Raw genomic sequence first — 14,930 nt, forward strand, 5'->3', positions numbered from 1 at the left:
GCTCTCTGGCTGGGTATCAGGGGCCAGTGTTGTGTTGGCTGTGGGTTGTGATGTTGGTGATGCGGTGGGTTTGGTGGCCTGGCCGTCCTCTCTGACGGTGGATGTATGGTGGAGGTCTGGATGGTCTTGGAGGTCTGGATGGTCCTGGAGGTCTGCGTGGGGTCTGCGTTGTGTGGTTACCCCTTGGAGTGGTAGTAGGGCTCCTTCCAAGAGCAACATCCTTCAGGGTCCTGGCAAGGGTGGGGACTGCATTTCTGTGTAGGTGTATGCTTGCTTGTAGGGAAATTGGTGGAGGCTTGCTCAATTACTCTCCTCAGAGAGTCTGCCAGTCTGTCCTGCTTGGACCTTAAGTCGTTGGTGGCTGTATGGATGATGATGTGGCTAGGTGAGCCTAGCTCAGGCACTGTTAACAGCTCCAGGGCTCTCCTGGTGTTGGGCACCAGATCTTCTCCGTTCTGTGCCTTGGGAATAAGGTCTTTTCATCCATTAGAGTCCATGAGGAGGATAATGTCAGCCCTTCTGCCTGTGTGTTTTTTTTTCAGACTCAGCTGTCGGTTCTGGATGTGGAGCTGGGGTGGTGGTTTCAGGTCTGGAGCTCCTAGCTGGAGACTGGCTAGAGGCCGGGCCTTGGACAGGTGCAGGGTGTGACTGGCGTCTTGGCTTGGGATGTTTGTATGGAGGCAGCTGGTTGGTACAGGGGGGGGATTAAAGTCTGCACCTGGCTGGGTGTGACGGGGGGAGTCCTCGAGGAAAGGGCTGTGTTGTCCTTCAGCAGGTGTAGTGAGAGTTTGGCTGGATGTGGTCTGGGTCTGAGAGGCGGGCGCAGGGGGTTGTGTGGAGTTCAGTCTGGCTTGTAGACTGAGCCTGTCCCTGTCCTGTAGCTCTTCTCTCAGAGTAGCTAACTCAGTTCTGCAGTTGTCTCTGTCCTTCCTAAGTTCCTTCACCTCCTCACTGAGATGATCCAGCTGTCTTCTCTGACGAGTTAGTTCTTGTTGAAACTCTCTCAGCTGTGAGTTGACACTGTCCTGTTCTTTCTTGGCCTGGAAGTCACTGACAGTAGGAGAGATAGGCTGCTGTTGGTCCAGCTGCTCTCTGATCTGTACCAGTTCTATTTCCATCTAGGAGAAGTGTTCTCTCATGATGACCAGGGCCTCAGAGTGCTGTAGCAGGAGAGGATCAGTGTCAGCATCAGCAGGCTGTCTGTCTGGAGCAGGGACAGAACAGGACGGTTTGACTCCCAGGGTTGGAGCGATGCTTGCGAGGACCTCCTTCTCCTTCTTAGCTCTCACTCTCATAGCAGGAAAGTCAAGCTGTAATGTTTGTTTATATTTTCCCCTTGCAGTTTTGCTTTTGATAGCTGGGGGGTAGTCACTGGTTTTAGAGTGTGTAGACATCATTGATCTTCTTCTGTGTTCTGTGTTTAAAACAGCACTACTGCTGTTTGATGCCGTTGCTAGGTAACCACAGTCCAGTGTTAGCTTGTTAGCTATTAGCTTGAGTGTTTCAGTTGGGACTTGTTTTATGGTAATAAATGCAAAAACTTTCTGATTTCAGTGTCCAGTAGTTTGCTGTAACTTGCTTGAGTCCCTCTATCCTCTTCTTTGTTTGTTTTTGTTCTCTCCTTGTGTTTCTCTTCAGTTTGGTGCTCTGTTTCTGAGCTCTGTTTTCTGAGCTCCTTCTTCAAACTGTATCTCTTTTTCTCTGGCGTATTGTAGTGACTTATTTGGCATTTTCCTCATAAAGTCGGTGTTTATCCAATTTTTGGACCGAAAACAAGCGTTCCCCTTCGGGGGGAACTCAAACTGCGTCGGTGACGACACTATGGGAACACCTCTGGGCGTGGCAGGGCTGAATTATGAATGAGGCCCTTCCCCTGAGGGTGCTGAGGTCTCGTGCGGCTCTCTTCCTGGAGGATGGTCGGATGCCCCCCCCCCCCCGTGGCGGTCGATGAGGCGCCGCGGCAGCTCCGATCCTGGGGATCACAGCGTGAGATCTCCGAGGGTGCCGGGATGGCTGAGGCCTTTTCCCGGTCCTCATCTGCGGAATCCTTCTCCCCTCTTCCCCAGTCGGGAGCCTGTTCTCAGCTTCTCCTGCTCAAGGCACTTCCGGAGACGATGGCTGTCATGCAGGCATACCAGGCCGATCTTCTTTGGGACTGTGACCTAGGGGGGGTCCCTCTGAGGAGGACCTGACCGAGCTCTGTAGAGCTACGGACTTAGCTCTCCGTGTTACCAAGGAGACAGCCCGTTCCATCGGCCGCTCCATGGCAGCATTGGTGGCTACGGAGCGCCATCTGTGGCTCAACCTCTCAGGCATCCAGGGGAAGGAGAAGGCTTTTCTCCTGGATGCGCCCCTCTCTCCTACTGGCCTGTTTGGCGAAGGAGTGGATGCTGTCGTCAGCAGGTTTCAGCACGCTAAGACACAGGGAGAGGCGTTTGAGCAGTATCTCCCCCGCTGGTCAGGCTCCAGGACGGCGACGGCTCAGGAGAGGCGGACGCAGCCCTCGTCCAGCGCCTACCGCCGCAGCCAGAGGCAGGGTGTCGCTTCATGGGATCCCCCTCAACCAGCCTGGGACGCGAGGCGGCACTCTCGCCCGCAGCCCCCCCTGGAAGATGGATCTGAGGACCGTCCTTCAGTCTCGGCGGGTCTGGGGGAAGAGGTCCTGAGGCTTCGAGTAGGGTGATCCACTACCACCCTCCCACCCCGCACCTCCTCTCCCTCCCTGAGCCCCCCCCTCCCCCGAGGGGCTGGTTCCCTTGGCGGAGCCTCGCGAACATTTCCCCGTGGGTCCTGTGCATTGCGGTGCACGCAGGGCAGAGCCAGGTGTTGGGACAGGAAGTTCACTCTCTCAGAGAGGCCGGGTTCTACAGCCGGTACTTCATACGGAGGGTTGCGTCCGATTTTAGATCTGCGGTCCCTGAACCAATCTCTGAGGAGATTCAGGTTCAGGATGCTCACCATCCCCGCCATCATCAGTCACATCCAATCCAAGGCTTGGTTTGTCACGATAGATCTCCAAGACGCTTATTTCCACATCTCCATCCGTCCCTCTCACAGGAAGTTCCTGAGGTTCGCCTTTGGGGGCGCGGCGTACCAATATCGGGTTCTTCAACTATATCGACGACTGGCTCATCCTGGCCCAGTCTCGGGAGTTAGCGGTTCGGCATCGAGATGTCGTCCTTACCCACCTTCAGCGTTCTTTCACGCGAAGAAGAGCGTGCTGATGCCCGCCCAGCGGACTACGTTCCTAGGGGTTGTGTGGGACTCAACGACGATGCGGGCCCACCTGTCTCCCACACGCGTCGAGTCCATTTTGTCCTCATTGACCAGAGTGCAGCTAGGCTGCGCCATCACTGTAAAACACTTTCAGAGGGTGATGGGTCTCCTGGCAGCAGCGTCCAGTATAATACCTTCTGGACTACTGCACATGAGAGCCCTGCAGTGGTGGCTAAAATCCAAGGGATTCTCCCCGAGGGGAAATCCGCTCTGATACGGGTTACGAGCTGGTGCCTTCGTTCCCTGTCTGTATGGAGGAAATCTTGGTTCCTGTCCCAAGGGCCTGTGTTGGGAGTGATCTGTCGCCGAACAATTATTTCGACAGACGCCTCACTCATGGGATTGGGCGCGGTCATGGACGGCCGCTTTGCGAGAGGCTCCTGGCAGGAGCATCATTTCTCCTGGCACATAAATTGCCTGGAAATGTTGGCGGTATTCAGAGCTCTGAGGAGTTTTCTGCCCGCCCTCTGCAGTCGCCACGTCCTTCTCAGAACTGACAATACGGCAGTGGTGGCCTATTTGAATCACCAGGGGGGTCTGCGCTCGCGCCCGTTATGCAAACTGGCACATCAGATCCTCCTGTGGTCCCAGCAGAGACTGCTGTCCCTCAGAGCAATGTACGTCCCTGGGACCCAGAATCAGGGAGCAGAGCTGCTGTCAAGACAGGGGCTGAGGTCCGGGGAATGGAGACTCCACCCCGAGGTGGTGGAGTTATTGTGCGAAAGGTTCGGCCCCATAGACGTGGACTTGTTTGCGTCTCGAGACACTACGCACTGTCCCCTGTGGTTCTCCCTCTCGCCCCCAGCCCCGCTAGGGCTGGATGCCATGGTGAAGACGTGGCCGAGGCTGCGTCTGTATGCCTTTCCCCTAGTCGCTCTGCTCCTGGGGGTTCTGGAGCGGGTCCGTCAGGACGGCGTCAGCCTACTACTAGTAGCCCCGTTTTGGCCGGCACAAGTGTGGTTCTCGGATTTAATATTGCTCCTGGAGGGCCCGCCCTGGCAGGTCCCTCTGAGGAGAGACCTGCTGTCCTAGGCGGAGGGCCAGATCTTTCACCCGCACCCCGCCCTGTGGCAGCTGTGGGTCTGGCCCTGAGGGGGCGCAGTTCCTGGAGGCGGGCCTAACGGCAGGAGCGGTCGAGCCACTACTCAGTTCTAGAGCCCCATCCACGAGAAGGATGTACGGCCTGAAGTGGAATGTGTTCGCCACCTGGTGTAGAGAACGGGCGGTGGACACAGTTACCTGCTCGGTGATTATGATACTGGAGTTCATCCAGCACCGTTTCTCCGCGGGCCTCTCGCCGTCCATGCTCAAGGTGTATGTGGCTGCCATTGCAGCGTTCCACGCCCCTCTGAGGGATTGGCCCCTGGGGAGGCTTCCACTGGTCGTGCGCTTCCTCCGTGGAGCCCGGAGGATGAGACCCATGACTCGTTCCAGGGCTCCCACTTGGGACCTGGCAGTGGTTCTCGAAGCGCTGGCTGAGGCCCCCTTTGAACCCCTGGAGTCGGCTGAGGCCAAGCACCTGACCCTTAAGTTGGCCTTTCTCCTCGCTATCACCTCTCTGAGGAGGGTGGGGGATCTCCAGGCACTTTCGGTTTCTCCTCGATGCCTGGAGTTTGCCCCGGGGAGGGTCAGGGCCATCCTGCACCCTCGTCCAGGCTACATCCCTAAGGTTCCGTCCAGTTTGGCAGGGTCCACGGTGCTGCAGGCGTTTCATCCCCCACCTCATGTGACAGTGGAGGACGGGAGACTTCATCTGCTCTGCCCTGTCAGAGCGCTGAGTGTTTATACTCTGAGGCCTTCCCGGTGTAGGAAAGCAGACCATTTGCCGGTGTGTTTCGGGTCCCCCAAGGCTGGGCTCCCCACTTCTAAACACACCATCAGCAACTGGATCGTTCATACTATTTCCCTGGCCTATCAGGTGCGCGGTTTGCCTTCACCTATGGCCGTAAGGGCGCACTCTACTCGAGGCATGGGGCTTCTAGGGCCCTCCTCGCAGGAACGTCGCTCCAGGATTTGTGTGACGCGGCTGGCTGGGCCACCCCTCACACTTTCATCTGGTTCTACAGTCTGGACCTTCCTTCTGCACCCAGCACCCGTGCGCTCTCCTCTTAGTCGTGCCTCAGGTTGCACACTGGGGGCAGGCGGGGTTTCGGCGCGGCCTAAGTGGGTATCTCGTTCCCATAGTGTCATCACCAACGTAGTTCGAGTTCCCTCGAAGGGGAACGTCTCGGGTTATATATGTAACCCTTGTTCCCCGAGAAGGGGAACGAGACACTGCGTCGGTCCGCCACACCTCACCCCGCCTGGAGTGCCTTGCTTCACAGAAAAGGGCTAATGTGTCCTGTGTGCCGGCGTGCTTATATACGCCTCCAGTTACGCCGTCACATGCTACCATTCTAGCAACACCAATAGAATTGGAGTAGTTTCATTCATAATTCAGCCCTGCCACGGCCAGAGGTTTTCCCATAGTGTCGTCACCGACACAGTGTCTCGTTCCCCTTCTCGGGGAACAAGGGTTACATACGTAACCCGAGACGTTTTGTTTAGCAGCAAGTCTTAAACATGACTTCTCAACAACAACGGAATTCGTCCCATTCTCTGTCCAGAGATTTCTTCTCCCAGCTTGTGGACAGTATCTCTTTTACAGGATGAAAGAAGTGATGCAATGGCAAAGTTTATCCTTTGTAAAAGAATGGTGAAATGTCTCCCATTCATCTGTTTGTCTGCCATTGTATTGATAGCAAGGTAATTTGAAGTGATCCTGAAAATGAATTATGATCTTTAAATTATTTGCAAGGTATTATTATAACTTCACTTATAGCATAAATGAGTTAAAACTTCACCAAGAGAATTTTGGATACTTTCATTGTGGTGCGGGTGTGATTTTATAATTAGGCCAATTCACTGTGGATTTCACAAGATTTTGATGAAAGCTGAAAAACTTATGTATATAATTTTTCTATCTGTTGTAATGCTACTTTTGTTGCAGTTGCCCATTCAGCAAAGGCTATTGAATGCTGTAAGTTCACAAATGTGCCTGGAACTGTTTTTTGATTCTACTGACAAACCTGTGTTAGAAAAATATCTACTTTTGCCCAATTTGAGTTCCCCTCCGAGAGAACATGTTGAAAAAAGGATAACCTAAAGCACCCCTTGAACAAACTGAATCAAGTTCAAATCAAACCCGGCATGTATTCCAGTAGGTTGTGGGAATCAATAAGCAAATACTTATTAGTGAGTGGATGAGACAGAGGCTGACACAGGCACATCCACACATTCACAGGTGCATATTTATACAGACTGAGGTTCACACATTTGCACACATGAATGCACAGTGATGCTATGTGTGTTGACGCACATGCAGAAAGATGGGCACTCTCTTGTGGTCTCATGATCAGGGACAGGTGAAGTTGCAGACACACATTCTGGTGGCATTTTTGCAATTAAAGTGGGCCCCGTGGCTATCTTTCCGCTGACTGCACAAGCCAAATATCAGGGCACGGTGCGGTGCTGCTTTGCTCCCCTAGTGGAACTAATTAGATGTTCCCAAAGGACAGCCCTGTCATCACATTGTTCTGCCCACAATACAGCCTCAGTGGCCCTGCAAGGGAAGCAGTAGGCCAAAATAGCCTAGCGAATAACTTAATTATACGAAGGGCCTCATTCCAAAACTCTCTCCACTTTTAAAGAAGCTTAGACGCAAGAGTCGATACTTTTAAATCAGACTTTACTGAATCTGACATTCTGTTGTTAATGTCACACCTTTTTAAGAAACAGCATAAGAATGCTTTAATTTAAGGTTTAATTTCTTTGTTTTAAAAGTGAAGTTAAATTTTTTCCCCCTTCATTTCTCTGCCTCATTGGAACAGCCTATAATAAATCTTGTTCATAGTGTCTGCAGGTGCAGAACTCACTTAGTTCAAGCGTGCTTCTGCAAAACCTCTATGTCTTACACCTATTGTGTGAGCACTGTAACAATGCCGTTGATCAGTGAATTAAAGCTTATTCTGTCATACATTCTACAGAAAGCAAGTCCCACTTTACTCCTGATTAGCCCACTCTGTGAGGTATTTTTGCATAGAGTTTCCGTCACTGATCTCTCTGAAAAGCTAAAACATGATACTGGAGGATTATGAGCATAAAAACTGTAAGCTCAATAGGTTTCTGTTACCTGCTAATGAGATTTTGAAACACCACATTGCCATCACCACATTTACAGGTGCCATGATTTTTTTTCAGCATGCCTGTATCCATTCTCATGGGGGCTCTAGTTGCTGAAGGTGAACAAAATAATTGTTATACTACTTTAAGGTTTTATTTACATGTCATTTTATTCAATCTACCATTGTAAATGGATTGCGTCTATTGGCCGAATTATAAAGTGAAACCTTTGGCTGTTGTCTTGTAAGTGTCATGGCATGAGTAGGTAGAATAAAAAAGCACTACAGTGAGACCTTTGGGGCAGTTGCTTCACAACATTAAGAAACAGAGTTAGGATTGCACACTCCTTCTCACAATTATTTCTAAGATTAGAGAGCGTCTAACACAAGAAAAACAGAGAAAACAAGTTCACAAAGTACATATTGCATGACACATATACTGCCTTTACAAGTGCACTACAAATACTAATGCAAATGTAAAAACACAAGCAGTTGGACAACACATAGTGAGCATTTAGAATTACACATGAAATGCATGCAGTACATGCTTAATACAACTGACCTGAGCTGTGCAACACTAAAGGAAATGTCCCTTGTCCCAGAACTCAATGTTTAGATTTTCCAAATGATGTATTAGCAAAGCTATTCTATGAATGCAAATGATGTACTAATCTATTATTAAGATATTAAAAACTGATAAACCATGATAGATGATGAACTATTCATTAATTTCACATTAACTTATTAATTCATCGTCAACTCTGTTTACAAAGGTCTTATAAGCAGTTCATTATTTTAAGTGTTTCCCATTAGCCTAGTATAATTGGATGCTCCTCAACAACATTCATGCAGTGACTCCTATGTTGGCTGAAACAAAGGATTGCAAAGTGAGAGTGCACACAATGAACTCATTATTCCCAGAGAGAATGTTATTTGTAGAGTGAGGAGAGGAATTTGTGCTCCTAAATGATGTATAGGCTCCGACCTATTGTTAGAGTCATTTCCTCAATATATTTCTACAAAACAACTTTGCGCTTCATCACCTCATTAACAATAGTATGCAATTTTGATGCTTTGGCTTGAAACAACAAAGAGCCAGAGAGATGAATGGGATGCTGAGAGACACTGGCCGCATGTTCCAGCTGCGAGCGCAACTGATGTTTTAATGAAAGTGAGAGTGCCTGGCCGACTGTTCTTTAGAGCCACCACAAACCTTTGCCGGAATAGCCAGCAACCACAGGGGATCTGAGCATCCACAAATGAATCAGCAGGCTGAAAGGAGAGGACATGCGGCCAATCACCTCAGCAGGCCTGTCATTCTGATCGCATATACATCAACAGGGGACCAGCTGGGATCAAACTGGCTTAGTAAGGGTCATTGCAGTGACAAACAGGAGCATTAAAGGGCAAATAATATGACCAAATGGCTTACACAACACTACTCAATAGGTAGAAAAGGGCAATCCTGACAGGGTTAGGAATTCAGAACCATTGCATGCATTTGGATAGCTATTTATTAAAAAGTATATGTATATTTAACTATACAAGCAACTCTGGTGAGAAGGGTTATATGGATGCTTTGAAACCCAACACTGACACTGACAAACAACTCCTAGCTCAGTGTTGTAACATCCGTAAGCGGCAACTGCTCGATCCAGTAGCTATTACAATCCAAGAGCTGTCATAAAGAGCTAGACAGCACCAGGTCCTGACATGATCCACACCTTCTGGTTGCACTAGGCATGAACGCCTTGCAGCCCAAATGAACCAAGTGCTGATGGATGGGACCCATCCACAATGGTTAACCCAAGGACAACATTCCTCATAATGAAGGATCAAGAAGTGAACAATCCCCATTTATCTACCGGCCAATAACCAGCCTCTGCACAACATGAAAGCTCCTGTCTGGCATTATAGGAGCTAAGATGAGTAGGCACATGGCCCAGAAGGGAACTGGTAGTAATACCAGGGGAGGCAAGCACCAGCTAATGGTCGTTAGGGCAGTCACTCGAGACATCATTCAGACGTTAATTATGTGACATGTAATAAAGCATAACGTTATTACAGCCCTGTACCGTTGTGGCATACTTTTTTACACTTTTTATACACAGCGTCTATGTATTTACACAGCCTAACGTTAGCTAAGTCCCAGAATTAAAAAAGCTATTTTAACCAGCAAACGTTCCAGTTTATTTAGTTATGGCTATAGCTGGATATAACCAAAAATGTGTTTCCAGTATATGAACGGCACTTACAAATTGTTTTACGTCAACGTTACCTCGCATTAGATAGCTAGCTATCTAGCTAAAGTTAGCTAACCGGTAGATAGCTACACCCATTTGTGGAAAAAACGTTCGCTAGGGACGCATCAACTCCTGCCGAAATCTCGGCCTCATCATCAGAAATCAGAACTGCCTCCATCATGCCAACATGTTAACAAGCATTTATACACGAAACATGGCCAATATTTAATGACAAACTGAACCAAGCATTTACTGAAAGATGCGCTAATTGTCTTCCTCTCACCGAATTTGTCACTAGCTGGGTGATTTTAGTCAGGTGCTACCCTGCCTGTATGTGGGTAACCCTTCCCCCGATAATGCTTTCCTGAACAAAAAATCTGTGTCGGAAATAACCTAGCTAGTAGCCGGTGTGCAGATAGAGCAAGCGGACCACCATGAGTCCTTATTCGGGAAAAATATGTAACGTGAGGTAGAAAAGACGCCGCATAAAGAATCCAGCCAAAGATGGAGATTCTCCCGCCTCTCCCAAGTATATCCAGCTGCAGCCTGCAGACCTGACGGAAGTTGAAATTCCAAATATGTTTTTTCCCAGAAGACACCACGCACAAAACGTGATGGCGTTAATCTCGGCTCACGTACAGTAATGCTTACCTAATGCTAACTGTTTTTTCTTTAGGGCCCAACAACAGAACTTTAAATCCATTTCTGAGAAGTTTTGAGGTGAGAAATCAACTGTGTAGATTTCGAATATCGGCAGTTTGACGAAAATTGACGACGAATTGCAAGTGTTCACACGTTTTCGGAGTTGAGAAGCTCTGCAAGTGCCGACTGGTGTCAATAACGTTACCGGAGGCTGCATAGCAACACAATGGAGGTTACGGCCGACGTGCACCGGAATCAGGAATATTTAGCTAGCTATAACTTGCCGACGACCAGGTTAGTTCCCCCTGGCCCAGTCACACAGACCACTGCAGCCAACACAGCTGACGTGTCCAGCAACAGCTGAACGATACTGTTAATGTTCATACCGCTGTTATTCTATCATTAAATTCTCAGTAAGATACATCTGGCTCGTTATGTAACTTACAGAATATTCTTGGTTCGTGAAACTTAAAATCACTTTGGAACACATAAAATATACAACACCAGTGGTATGAATTGAAACATTGCTTTATTATTATATTAGGCTATTAAAAATAAGTATTTGCAGGAATTATTGTATTAATATACTATGATAGTAATATATAATTATAGTATAGTAAATATTAACACATAATTTACACTGATTAATACTTTTTAACGGCTCTGCGTGGGCCAAGCGGCCGAGATAAACGTCATCACGTTATGTGTGCGGTGGCTTCTGGGACAAACCATATATGGAAGTTCAGCTTCCATCACGTTTGTCTGCAGCTGGACCCTTCTCGCCTCTCCCACTAGAAAGCCAATCGTCTGCTTTAAACAGTCGAGAAAGGAAACCTTTTAAGCCAATTGTGTGGTTTCACTTGCCATATTAATTACACATATTAACTGATCCACTCCCATACCTGAACTGCCCCACCACCTCCCCACCCACCATCTCTCAACCTCTCTTGTTTTTGTATGTTTATTTATTTTGTGTTGCATTTGTAAATTGTGTGTCTCTGCCTGCCTGGCTGTCTGTCCATTTCCTTGCTGCTTCACTAGTCACCAAAGCCTCTTCCCCTGACCTGCTCTGATCTCCTTGCCTGTCTGAACAGTAAGTAGTTATCTGAAAATGTCATCCTATATCCTATCAACATGCACTATGTTGTCTTTATAATGATTGTGTGATATTTTTCTGTTTGACCATGTTTTTCTTTTTTATGATGATTGAAATACACTTTTTGTTGTGTTAATTATTTTGTATTAGGCCCAATATGTACTTAATAGTACTATTTGAGGAGGAAAACAGAACTGGGCTTGTGGCAAAGGAGTGGTTTTCAGATGGGCTTGCTTGGTGGCCCCCCTATAGGGACATTCTCCGAAATGTCCAAAAGAGGATTTTGACGCAACCAACGAAGGGATGGAGGCAGTATGCTGCACGCATACTCTACGAATCAGGTAATTTTCAATATAACGCGCTTAATACAATTGGGCCTAAAAGTTGCATGAATAACTTCTGGTGTTGTTCTGATACTGTGACTTTTTAATACTTGGTTTGCTGAACGGGCTCTACAGATTCTATTGACAGAATTAAAGAGTGCTGGGAAATGTCTTGTGTGACATCAGAACTCAACACAGATAAAAAGCAAGAATCCCAAACAGTTAGAATACGGAAAAAGTGAGTATGCATATAAAAGTATTAGTTTTTTGCATTCGAAATGTTTGCATGTATTCGTTTTTGTTTTGTTGCCTATTGTTGTGCATTAAAATAAAAATTCCAATAACGAATAATTTAAATATTTAGACCAAAACGACTTAGGTCAGAGTTGGTAAGCCTGACATACAAGACAAAAAAGCCTAAGATATGAAGCTGAAAAATGCTAATATTGATCTTTTTGATTTTTGTTCTTCAAGTCACACCAAACGCGCCCAAGCCTCATTTTCCCATTCAACCTCTTCCAGCCTGCCATCAAAAGGCTCAACAACATAGTAAGACATTTTTATGTGTATGTATTATCACCTCCAAACGGCCGCCCACCCTGAGTCATGGTTCTGTTCGAGGTTTCTGCCCCATTAAAGGAAGTTTTTCCTTGCCTCTTTCGCCTAGTGCTTGCTCATCGTGGGAATTCTTGTAAATAATATCACTTTCTAGATCTACTCTATATGAAAAGTGCCTAGTGTAGCATGTTTTTAAGATGTATCAAAAACACATTAAGGGTCCAAAAAGACTGATAAACACATGATATTTTAAATTCCTAACAGATAATTCACAGACAGTCCAAACAGACAACTGCAGCCACAGTTCAGCTCCAGCCTGGCAACATGGGCTCTTCTGAATGTAAGTTCATAATATAATATATATACAGTATATATAATATAATTATGTCTTAGAGAAATAAATGTGTGGTCAACATACATAAATAATTTTTTGTCTCCAGTCACAACATCGAATTGGGGTCAGGAATTGGAGGCCAGACCAGACTGCCATCAAGGGGCAACTTATACAGCATAAGTGCCCTTTAGCATTACTTTATATAGCTTCAAGTTAAAAGGCATTTAAACCCCTTACCTACTACAAATTGATCATAACCCATGCCTATGTGCAGATTTAATAGTTTGAGTATATATGGAGTGCATCGCGAAACTGTGTCATCACCAACATGAGTGATGGACTTTTTTTTCTCTTCAAGTCACAACATCCAGATGGAGCCCAGACACGGAGGTGGAGGCTAGGCTTCCAACTGCATGGCAAGATGAAGGACAAGACTCTCATGAACGTAAGTTATTTCACCCACTTAAGGTCTCTTTTCAGTGTTTACTAAAATAAAAATGATGCAATTAATTACTCAAGATGCACGCGTTGTGCACATAATGAAATTGTTTGTTCTTTGACATGTTGTGTACAAAAAGTGAGCCAAGGTCAATGTGCACCCACTACACATTTGGTAAATGGTCTGTATTTTGTACAGCGCCTTTCTAGTCTTTGTGACCACTCAAAGCACTTTACACTACATCACATTTGCCCATTTACACACATTCATACAATGATGGCAGAGGCCAAGGTGCACATCAGAATGGAAATAACATTCATACACCAATGAGCAATTAGGGGTTCAGTGTCTTGCAAATGGACACTTCCTCATGCAGACTGGGGGAGGTGAGGAACACCCGACTTTCTGGTTAGTGGACGACCACTCTCCCCCGAGCTACAGCCATCCCAATAACAAGAATATCATTTATATTATATACCGCTTAGTACTGCTGGTTCTTCCATCACAACCACTATGTATCAAGTACAACAAATACATATTGACAACATGTAACACAGAGCCTTCCACCTGTATTATCTACGAAAATACAACTGATTGGGAATCGGTATTTGCAGACACTCTATATTGAATGACTCTTATTGGGATTGCGGCAAAAAATCTTGAAGGGGAAATCCTGTGAAAAAACAAAAATCAACAGCCACAATCAGATACTTAGAATGGTAAACACCTCTCCCTGTATTTCTGTTTTCCCTAGGTTCAAGATCTCGCCCTCTCAACACCCACCAAGTCATCCAGCCTAACTGCACTGGTACATTTGGCCAATTCATTTTGAAATCATAAAACTCCTTAGTTAGTGCAAATTCCATTATTTAACTAATCCTGTTTTTTTGTAACAGCAGTGGAAAGGATCATCTTGGAGCAGCTGGGGGAACTTCACCTGAAGGTGGACCATTTAACAGCCATGGTGCAGTCACTCAGCGCCAACAGAACTCAGGATCACCACTCCCTGAGCAATGATCACGACCAAATCCTTCCCATCTCCACATTAGAAGACCTAAATGTACTTGATGAAAGACTTCTTCGGGACATTAACATCAAGAAAAGTGTGGTATGTTCTTTAATTGCATATATATATATGTATATATATACATATACATACAGTATGCAAAATCAATCGGACACTGTAGTTTTCTCTGGAACCCTGTCAAATCTGACCAGTGATGACATGTATAGCCGCATGTAGTCATTCCGCCGCTGGTTGTCGAGGTGGTGTCCAGCAAACGATGTGGGCTTTGTAGATCATTGGCAGGCTTTCTGGGTAAGACCTGGTCTGATTTGGAGAGACGGCATCCATCCCACTTGGGAAGGAGCAGTTCTCATTTCTAGAAATCTGGCTAAGTTTATTAGTGGACCAAATCCATGACAACCCAGAGTTGAAACCAGGAGGCAGAGTCGCAGTCTAACACACTTCTCTGCCCTTCTATTTCAGCAGTTACCCACCCAAAACCCTACGCAGAGTCGCAGTCTAACGCACTTCTCTGCTCCTCCATTTCAGGCGTTACTTAGTGAAAATTCTATAGTGACGGTGCAGCTATCTTCGACTCTAGCCTACTAATCAGCTCTAAACCTAAACTAAATTATAACTCATTTAAAAGCCTTGTTCTTAGTCTTTCACGCCCAAGTTGGAAATCACTGCAACCAATTCTTTTCGTTATAGTGTACCGAGCACCTGGTCCGTACTCTGAATTCTTATCTGAATTTGCAGAGTTTTTGTCAACTTTAGTCCTTAAAATGGACAAAGTTATTATTGTAGGGGATTTTAATATTCACGTGGACGTTGAGAATGACAGCTTTAGTAC

At 46.6% G+C, this 14,930-nt stretch overlaps 1 pseudogene; it reads right to left on the bottom strand.

The window, feature by feature from the left end:
• Positions 1-14,930, bottom strand: part of LOC123971547 — a 113,653-nt pseudogene that overhangs the window by 61,349 nt on the left and 37,374 nt on the right.

The sequence above is a fragment of the Micropterus dolomieu genome, linkage group LG05, assembly GCF_021292245.1.
Source record: "Micropterus dolomieu isolate WLL.071019.BEF.003 ecotype Adirondacks linkage group LG05, ASM2129224v1, whole genome shotgun sequence".
In the NCBI taxonomy this organism is placed as follows: Eukaryota; Metazoa; Chordata; class Actinopteri; order Centrarchiformes; family Centrarchidae; genus Micropterus; species Micropterus dolomieu.